The sequence below is a fragment of the Thermobia domestica genome, chromosome 9, assembly GCF_964235325.1.
Source record: "Thermobia domestica chromosome 9, izTheDome1.hap1.1, whole genome shotgun sequence".
NCBI classification, from domain to species: Eukaryota; Metazoa; Arthropoda; class Insecta; order Zygentoma; family Lepismatidae; genus Thermobia; species Thermobia domestica.
Window position 1 is genome coordinate 25,974,466 of NC_137462.1, and position 10,905 is coordinate 25,985,370.

Below are 10,905 nucleotides of genomic sequence, written 5' to 3' on the forward strand. Positions count from 1 at the left end.
TACAAACCAATATTTGTCCAATAGGTTTGAGTATTTGTCTTTTGTCTGATTCTCTGTGAGCGGCGACGAGACCTGCCTGAATTCAAAGAATGGGGTAAGTTGGAAGGAGCAAACGTATCGAAACATGTGAGTTCCCAGACTAGTGCTTTTCCGTTTTTCCACGGTACCAAGGTCATGCCGTCACGCCTTTTACCATCATAGCGGCAACAACCATTTGGTTCTTTTTATTGAAGGAACCCCCGCTGATACGAGAGCTCTACAAATGATGTCGTTCGCATTATGGTGTCGAGATTGTCTTCTTGCACTCTTTTTACATGAAAGACCATGCAATCCCTTATTATCAACATATGCGTTGCAAGCAGAACAGTAGTCAGGCTCGTAAATACTAGCCCCTAAGCGCAGAACTGTAGCAATACGAAAGCTCTCACTAGAAAGGTGTAGTCCGAGCGTGTGAGAAGGTAGGGCTTGAAGCCATGCTCTGTTTTTGGAGGAGGAGACAACTAACATAGGAGCGAAGATAAACGAAGCTTGACTATGGGTTTATCCCAAACAGACTGGACATGTCTTTTGTTGTTAGGTGGGGGATCCATTCCAACCAGACTAGTCCATTTATCGATGCATTCTTGTATATCTCGAATCGAGTCCAAGTCAACCTCCTGTTGAAGAAGAGATCCAATTAGTTCTCGTGAGCCATAGAATGATGCGAGGAAAGAAGGTATGGCGATATCCATGGCTCGACGAATCCCAAGGCCTCCATTCTCAACTGGTAAGGAAGCTTGTAACCATGAACTGTCTTTCAAAGAACAGTTTAGAATGGATTCCAGTCATGTTCTAAGAGTGTGGTCGAATTTGTCAAGTAATTTATCATCCTGCCAAGAAGGGGAGCAACGGAGGAAATATTTTGGAAGTGCGAGTGAAGCTCGTAGTAAATAATACGCAAAGTGTGCAGACTTTTTTTATAATTGAGAAAAGAAGAATTATAATTTTGATATCTTGTCCAATAAAATTTTGCTCTTTGATTCAGCAGAGATGGCAGCGCCTAAAAGTTCCTCATTGCTAGTTGATAAGAGTTTGATACCAGGTGCTACTTCGTTAAATCTTCAATAAAGGTCATGAACCTCATCGTCTCTGGCGCTCAGAAAACTCACTTCACATTTGGAAGAGTTTAGAAATAATCCAATAGACGAAGATTCTACACGAATTTTATCGAAAGCGCGTAGTACTACGTCGATATTTCCGGCTATGGTACCGCCATCTAAGTACCAGATATTTAAATCTGTGTTAATATCCTTAACAATGTGATGGATGGTTAGGGCGAACAGTGCTGGTCCAAGTGTTGTACTCCACGTTGTGAATTAATTAGTCATTTATAAAAAGATTGCTTGGTTCGGAGTAACATTGGTAGATGTTCGGATAATATGTTGGAAAGTTAATTTTAACAGATTGTAACATTGAGTCGCGGTTGAGTTCATTAAAGGCGTTGCGGAAGTCAATTTTTAAAAATGCTTTCACTTCTTATGAGGAGATGAGTAGTACATTCTGGCAGCATGTACGGCTGATTCTGCTCCGAATGGTATACAGACCTCTAGTTGGTGTGGTGATAGTATATTAATTAATGAACGTCGTATCTGGAAGCAGATATTTTTTGCTGATAATCGTCTTCAAATATTGCCAACAGCTATCGGACGAATTCCACCGCTTTTCTTCTTCAGTGCTATAAGTGAGGCTAAAAAAAGTGGTCGTAAAATGGTCTCAAGGCCAACGTCGTGCTGCAGTGGTTCGAGGACCACAGTAATGAATTTTAATTTCTCCAATGGCGTCAAACTCAATCGATTTTAACTCAAATGAACTCCTTTGGGATCATTGAGCGACAGATCCGAGTTCAACCAGCTTCTTCGCGGAATTTAGAGAAATCAGGTGATTTGTATGCAGGTGTGGTGTGAGTTCAACCACCTACCGAGGTTTCGTTTTTTTTTCATGCCGAATCGCAAGCTAATGTCCTGCGAGCCAAAGGTGAACATACCAGATATTAGGTATGTTGTCATAATTTTCTGGGTGGTCAGTATATATAACCGCGAGTCGAATTGAGAACATCCGTCTTTTGTTGTTTTTTAAGTCGAATAAACCTGAGGAGGCCATAATCGTGATTAATACAACAAGGTGCTTAATAACTTCTGTCACATTTACTTTCTGAAATGCTTTTATCTAATTAAATTTAAAAGTAAATAAATAGTTTGAGTATCCATACGTAAACATATGTACAAGTGATAAGTAGCACAGAATGTGTCACTAAGGTGAAAACAAAAGACCTCTGTAACTTTGAGCTACTAGAGAGTAAAACATCCAGTTTCTCTGAATTTGAATTCTGAGTCCAGTCCACCGATCTGTAAGCCAACTTGTGATTAATATGAAAATATGAACTCTATTGCTGCCCTGGCCACGGATTTGAGTCGCAAAGCATATGAACATTAAAGTAGAACTATAAGAGATATAACTATTTTTTTACGGGCTTCTTTCATATACTATCCATGGAATTACGTCTAAAATCTCTCTCTAGGTTATGGAGACAATCACATCTATGAATACAAAATAAGCACAACATATAACCAGAAAAATAATGTTTTATTTACAACATACAAAAGATATACAAGAATATACATTTGATGAAGAAAACATTATTTACAACAAGATTAAAGCTTTATTAAAAATTTCTTACCCCAAAAGCAATCAGAATTATCCAATTGTGTAAGTTTCGGAGAAATATTTAGACTAACGTTTTCATGTTAATTATTTTCTTTCGAATATGATTACTTTTCTTAACTCCATTTACCTATATACTCCTCTTCATAAGAATTAATTGGTATTCTATATAGCTAATAACAAAAATTAAAAAAAAAAGACATTGTTCCTCAGTTCCACTCGTTTTAGTTGTGCTTTTATTCACCCTATTAAACTTAATTGGTTGTCGAAAAACGAGTGCTCTCCCCGTTGATCTAGTTGGTCGACAATGTTTCGAAATCATAGTAACAATTCATTGTTGTGTTGTGACTACGATTACTCATTGTTACAATTAACCAAGCAGATCTGAGTAACAATAGTGTTTTTTCACCAATCAGAATTTAGCAAAGAATAAACTAGAGATTTTACTTTGTTGCTCAAAATCGTTTGTCAAGCTGTCCGATGTTTATTTTGGAACAAATATGATGGTACAGATAATCTATGTATTCTTAGATATACTGATAATTGAGAAATATTATTATTGGACGTCATAATGTGCAAGAATTAGGGTCATCTCTCAAAATCTGGTTCCACTGACCTTAACGTATCCTTTTTCCCTCAAAATAATATTCTAAGTGTACAAATTGGTCTTATTAAAATTACCAAATTAGTGTACTGACCAATACTTTGAACCTGCAAAAATTGCCAAATTCATATATCCTACTAAATCTATTAATAGGACCACAAGGCCTTACCCTAATTTGTATATTTTAGCAATTTTATACCCATCCAAAGGAACGAAAGGTGACGAAGATGTTAAAATTTACAGTAGTTACTCCTAGCCCATAGTAAGCAGTTCATCAGAATGAAGGCCATCCTTCAAATTCTGGTTCCAAGGGTACATTAACCTTAACGTGGACATTTTTCCTCTCACAATAATGATCTAAGGATTGTGTCAAAATTACCAATTCGTTTACTGACCATGACTTTTGAACCTTCAAAAATTGCCAAATTCATACATTTGACCATAACTCCTTATCTTAAAGGATAAGAAAACCAATCAAATGTTTTAGGTATCAAAGGGAACGAAAGGTGATCAAGTCCTGGGCCAAGACCATGACCTTTTGACCCCAAAATTTGGCCCTGGGTCTACCAAAATTTGACCTTGAACTTTGACCCGGGGTAGGGGTACTCCCAAAATTTTAGAGGGTTTGTTAGTGTACCCCTGTACTATGAAAGACAATGGAGAACCTATACGCATCAACATAACCATATAACGTAATAAATCTTCATTAAAGAGTATACATGAGGCCAAAAACTTTTTAAATTTATATTTTTGGAAATTTTATATCCATCCAAGAAAGGTGATCAAAATGTCAAAATTTAGAGGAATTAGTCCTGGACCATCACCTTGAACGAAGACCCTCCAGTCAAACTTTGACCTTGACCGCCAAAATTAGATACCCTTCCCAAAATTTAGCCCGAGCCATGGTATCTCCAAATATTTGCTGATTTGACTAGCTATACATCTGTCCCTACTAATGTTTCAGCATTATTCGAAAATTCTGTCTTAAATGAGGAAAAGGCGACAATTTCTATATGAGGATTCATTCAAATTATAGCCCTGAAATTCGGTATTTAAAATTCTTAATTAAAAATACGAGACCCAATTCGTTTCGACAATTTCACTTACAAAGGGGAAACGGGAGCAATTTTTATAATATTCAAATTTCCGATTCTTTATTCAGAGAAACAAATGTGAGTATTCGTTTAGTTTGGAAGTATGAAAACCCGTATATAAACTCTCAATTGAAATTAATCGAAAACGTGTTTCAGCTTTTTCAAAAATTTGCTCCTAAAGGGGACAATTTCTAGTATTATATTTTTCGATTCTTTATTCAAATAATGCCTAATGTATGAATTCGTTTAAGTTGGAGGTTTAAAAAATTCAATCTATAAACTCATAATCAGTAATAAGTTAACTCATGCAGCAGCATTTTTTAAAATTCCACTTCTAAAAGTGAAAAAAAGTTTTTTTTTTTCAATATTCGAACATCCAGTTTTATATTCATTAAAAGTTACTCTTCCCATGTGAAGAACGGGTACTTCTACTTCTTGTATTATGAACATTCTTCATTAGTTGTACGCGGTGGTAGCTCATGTGGTTTGGATCCCACGTCAATCTGTAGGTCCACGTCTCATACAGCCTCGCTGCTGAAAGAGACGCTAAACTTAACTTAAAATTTAAAGAAATAATTCATTGGTTGTAGTAAACATGTTTAAACAAACACTCAATAGACGCACTCCATATGGGGTAGGAAGTAGTGTGTGTGTGTAGGGGGCTTATTAGCAGGGTTTGCCCAAGTGAGCCCAGCTCTTCGGGTTGGACCCACCTGAAAAAACCCACTTGGGTTTTTTGAGCTTTTTGTTAGTATATTATCGGTACAGCTATGGTGATCACACTAAAAGTTAATTTTGTCAGATTTTTGGCTTTCCTTAGGGGAATTAGATGCTTCCATGTTAAGATATACAACATTCAATATAAGACCTTTATAAAGTTCTAAATGCACTGAATAGGTTAAAAAAAAAAAAAAAAAAAAAAAAAGCAGCTTAAAGAACAAATTCATGTATGGATTATGCTTATATCTATTTGAAGTAAAATATGCAATTTTATATTTTAAAAAAATACTTTCCGTGAAAGGTGTGCTCGCCGGCTCGGCGACGCCGAGAGACGTTATCCCTCATACCTTGACGGGTTTAAGGCCATAGGTGCCGGTACTACCAGTCAATATGTAAATACACTAGTAAAACTATTAGTATTATTTCTAACCTTTGATGGTAACAAGTATTCTTCAGTAAAATTTGGTTTTCCAACAACAACAGTTTAGTTTCGTCATTTGTTGCTACTCTTCAAATAAGCATGCTGTAGAGTCAACACCAACAATAGCGTAAAAATTCTTGTCAAATTTAAGAAGCTTAATGCTCGGAGTTCCGAAGACTACTGTGACTGGGCAAAATAAAGGTAAAAATAAAGTTCGAAAAATTTCATGTCAGCCACTTAGAAAAAAATAATATGCAAAAGAAAACATTACAAATAAGAAATTTTTTCGGCTAAGATTTTATATATCAATAGGAACAAACGTGAGCTTGTACATAGATAAGATTTTGCAAATATTATTTTCTTTAACATAGATTTTTATTAGTGAAATAGTCCAATTGTGTTATTTTATTTTTGAAAGTTGTCACATTCCCTTAATAGTCTTTGGTCGTTCGATTATGAAAGGTTATTATAGTTCATGTATGTTTGATCTTACCGGCCCTCTCCGCATGTTCTCTCGATGAGTCTCAAGTATTTTCACCAAATAGTCCATTCAATGCACAAATCACTCACATTTAGCACAACTCAGAAAACACTCAATGTGAATTCAAGTTCATGTCCAGATCCTGCCGCTGAGGCGATTATATCACTAATTACTTCAGCACAGTCTATCACTCACAATCACAATGTTGAAGTTCGTATGCAGATCCTGTCGATGAGACGTTTATATCACTAATTTACTTTAGCATTGTCTTACTAATCATTGTTACTGGTCGTATAGTACTCACACACTATACTCTTCGTTTTATTAATGAAATTAATAAATTATTTTTAAAATAATGAGAATGGACGCATGCCTTTTTTGTACTGATCGTTTGGCGTCCCTCTTCATTCTGTTCCTCCGTTTACTCTATTTTCGTTTTTCAGAAACATTTACAAATTTTCAAATGCAAGCTCACCCTCGTTTCCTATTGGTTGGAAAAACTATTTAACATTTTTAAACTGGACAGAAGAGAGAAACAAACAGGAAACTTCGTTGGTGGCGACTTGAAACATTATCGGGTGGTCAGTGGATGAAGGACAAGAAAGTGACAAAGGACAGAAAGTTAGGAAAACGAGCAGGGGAGTTGAGGTGTGAACTTTTTTTTAACTTTTTGAAGGGTGACTAAACACAGCTGGTAAGAAAATGGTTTGGATAGGATGAACGCTTGAAATAAAATGGCCAAACCTACGCTTAAATGAAATTAGAACATTAAATGAATACTGAATAAAGATTAATAATATGATTGATAATATGTGCACTGGCACATTGCCCCTTTTGAATTTGATGAAGTCATCCTAGTGACGAAGAGAATTCATGACATTATTAAATAAGATGAAGTAATTAGGGCATTCCATACTAAATATTAATTAATATTGATTATATACGAATAAGGATTTAAATAAAGACAATTCTAGTTAATGTAAATAATTTCATGGTTAGTAGAACGTTTGTGGTAACTACTAAATAGGAACTAAAATACCACTATTCTATAATACAATTATTACTGTATTACTAAACACAAGATAAGCTATTTCAACTTTAACTAACGTAAATTATGCATGGCACAAAGGAATATATTTAGTAAAATTAAATTAACTACTCTACTTTAATATTAATATTTAAATCTACTTTCTGTGATGCTTAACACAATGCACTGGCTACTTTCCTACTATACAAAGATAATAATAGTTAGTATTATTAAATACACATAATGACTAATATGTAAGTAAATACGATTATGCTACTTCATGTCTGTACACATATTGCTAATCTAATAGTTTGCAGAAATATAAACAAAATGGGAAGGCACTTTGCCACTAATTACAATGATACAGTAGCACTTAGTGTTCTCTCTTCTTTTCTTGCTTTCTTCTTCTTCTTTTTAATCAGTGATGGGCTCTATATAATGTTTAAGGTCCTTAACATTTATTGCTGCATAGTGAACACCCTCTAGTGTCTCTACATGGTAGCAATTGTGACACACCTTTCTGCTTATTCGAAATGGACCCCTGAAAATAAAGAAGAATTTCGCGATCTTCTTATTAGTAGCGGAGCTCTTTGGATGATCGCGAATGAGCACCTTTTCTCCCACAGAAAACTCAATGGATCTCGCTCCCTTTTCTAATCTCCTTCTTCTTCTGTTCGCTTCTTTCTCCAGCTTTTCTCTAACAAGAACTAATTTAGCATCGTGTGGCACTTCATCTTTTGGTTGTATTCCCAGCAAATCATGTAATTCTGTTGTTATGGGCCTCCCATAATGAATCTCATACGGAGAAAACCCATGTGACCCAACAGACATATTTAAACACTGGGTCACGAATGACAGTGCACTTGGCCAACCAACATGGTGGTCATGAATGTAACTTCGAAGCATTTTTACTAGACTACCTATTTGTCTTTCCGAAGGATTTGACTCCGGGTGATAGATGGACGTTCTCACTGCCTTTATCCCATGTTTTTCTAGCGTGTTGGCAAATCGGGGCGATGTAAAAATCGTCGCGTTATCTGTCAGCACTAGCTTGAACCTTTGTACCAGTGGGACATAGTAGTGCAGAATTTTATTTAAAACGCTGTCTGTTGTAGCTCTTCTTAACGGATATGTTACAAGGAATTTAGAAAATACATCTACCATGATGAGCGCATATTCAAATGCACATTGTGCCCGGGGCAAAGGCCCTAGGAGATCCAATGCTATAATCTCTCCTCTCTCATTTGGAATTATGCTCATAGGTGGAGCGGCAAACTTCCTGTTCGGAGGTTTTGCCCGTTGACACGTCACGCACGAAGCTATAATCTTTCGTATGTCTCGATACATGCCGTTCCATGCGAATGTGCGGGACATTTCGGTGAAAATCTTTTCACTGGAAACATGTCCCCTTAGCGTATGAAAATAAAGTGTGAGTTTCACCACTAGCGTTTAGGGTATACACACTCGCCAACTGTCATTAACTGGATCTGTTCTCTTAAAGAGTAGGCCACCTGCAATTTTGTATTTTTGTATGATCTGTTGTTCTCTCTTAGTTACGTCCGACTGCGGCTTTTCCAATGCAATAAATAGTTCTTTCAGTTTTGGATCTCTGCGTTGTTCATCACTAAAAGAATTCGCATCACCCAGAACGCGATCGTCTATGTCCAATGACACAGCAGCGATAATTTCACTCGTCTCTAAGTCATCTTGACAAATGGCCTGATTTGTCTCATGGTTCAATGGGAATCTACTGAGAAAATCTGGTACTATATTTGATGATCCGCGGACATATTCTACAGTGAAAGACAAGCTCTGCAACTCAAGAAAATACCTTTCAATCCGTCTATTGCGAAATGCACAGCGCCAAAGGTGTTTCAAGATCTTGTGGTCCGTAAGTACAATGAAATGTCGCGCCTCTAAAAATGGTCGAAATTTCCGACATGCGTACAGAATGCTAAGCAGTTCAAGTTCACTCGTACTGTACGAACGTTCTGTTGGAGATAAAGTACGTGATGCATATGCAATCACTCGGTGGTTTCCTTCTTCGTCTATTTGAAATAACTCGCTCCCAATACCGTAGCCACATGAATCGGTTGCTACGTAAAACGTCTTATCTGCCAAAAGAAAGTACAATATTACTTCATTTAAAAGACACCTTTTAATTTCCTCGAATGCAGTCTGCTGTTCGTCATTCCATTCCCAACGAACGTTCTTACGTAGTAATTTCGTTAAGGGAGCTTCTAGAGTAGCTAGGTTTTTGATATATGAACGATAGAAACTCACGAAACCGAGATATTTCCTTAATTGACGTTTTGTACGAGGTGGTGCTAAATTTTGCACTGGGGCAATTCTTTCAGCGTCTAGTTTAGTTCCCTCTCCATTCAACACAAATCCGAGAAATTTTACTTCTCTCTGTCCGAAACTGCATTTCCTTAATTTTATGTGAAAGTTTGCCTCTTCCAATTTCATCAAAATGTTCTCCAGTCGCTTTAACATTGATTCCCATGTCTGTCCACTGATTAGGACATCATCTACATACCAGGATACTCCCTCCGAGTCCAGACCCATAATTTGGTCTAGACACCTTTTGCATGCACTACTAGAATTTACCATACCATACGGGCAAGTAGTGTGCACGTACGTGCGCCCCTTGTACGAGAAGGCCATATATTTCTGATTATTTTCGGAGAGTGCTATGCTGAGGAAACATTTAGAAATGTCTAGGTTGCAAAAGTATTTCGACGTTTGATGTTTAAGAATTACGTCATACATGTTTTCATTATGATCGCCATCTTTAGTTATCGCTAAGTTCACCCTACGAAGATCTGTACAAATTCGTACTTCTTTTGTTCCTCTTTTTCTTACTACGACAAGGGGAGAAATATATTCCGAAAACCCTCGTTTAATTACTCCTAAATTTTCCAATACTTGGATTTCTTCTTCTACTGCATTTCGCAATTCATATGGTATGCAATTATTCTTGGCTTGGAAGGGTTGCAAACCTTTGACTTTTATTTCGTACTGAAATCCTTTCACACGCCCTGGTTGGTCATTAAAGACTTTTCTGTATTTAAGTAATATGTCTAATAGCTCTCCTTTTTGTTCGCTACTAAGGTGTGATTGATTAGACACAAATTCCCGAATATTAGAATCCGAATATGTCCCTGTTTCTTCATTCCTTACTTCCTGTTGGGTAACTTGGTTACATTTCACTGTGTGAGTGGTTGAAATGTCACTAAATAGCGTATCTGCTTGGATGAAGTTTACAAATTCAACATTACAAATATCCTTTTGTCCACAAAAAGGGATTTCATGCACAATGTTGTCTATTTCAAATGAAAATAATTTTCGAAAGAAATCGAAGTGTCCTTTATATTCGTAAAACAAATCAACTCCTGCAATAATGGGAAAAGACAGGCCTGCTACTACAAGAAATGGGTGGACAATGCTTGTTTTCTGAAAACATAGTTCTAACAATATTTGTTCTTTTACTCTCACGCCTTTATCCCTAGTTGCCGTCTTAATAACGGTATTAGTCACTGGAATGACATCAATATTTATACCCGCTCCCAGCATTTCATTGAAATATTCTTTCGACACGAGAGACGACGTACAACCTGAGTCCAACAGCATTTTGACACCTTGACCACATATTTCTACCTCTATTTCAGGTAAAATCTTTATTGGTGGTCGTAAAAGTGTTTCATTCTCACAAATTACGTCATCAAACATCGACGTTAAATTTTCTCGGACCTCGAGATTATGGCTTTCATTCATTTCAGTTCTAATGGGATAAAGTGTATTTTGTTTTAAAGAACAATCATTTAGGCTATTTTCTACGGACAAGCTTGCTTTTCT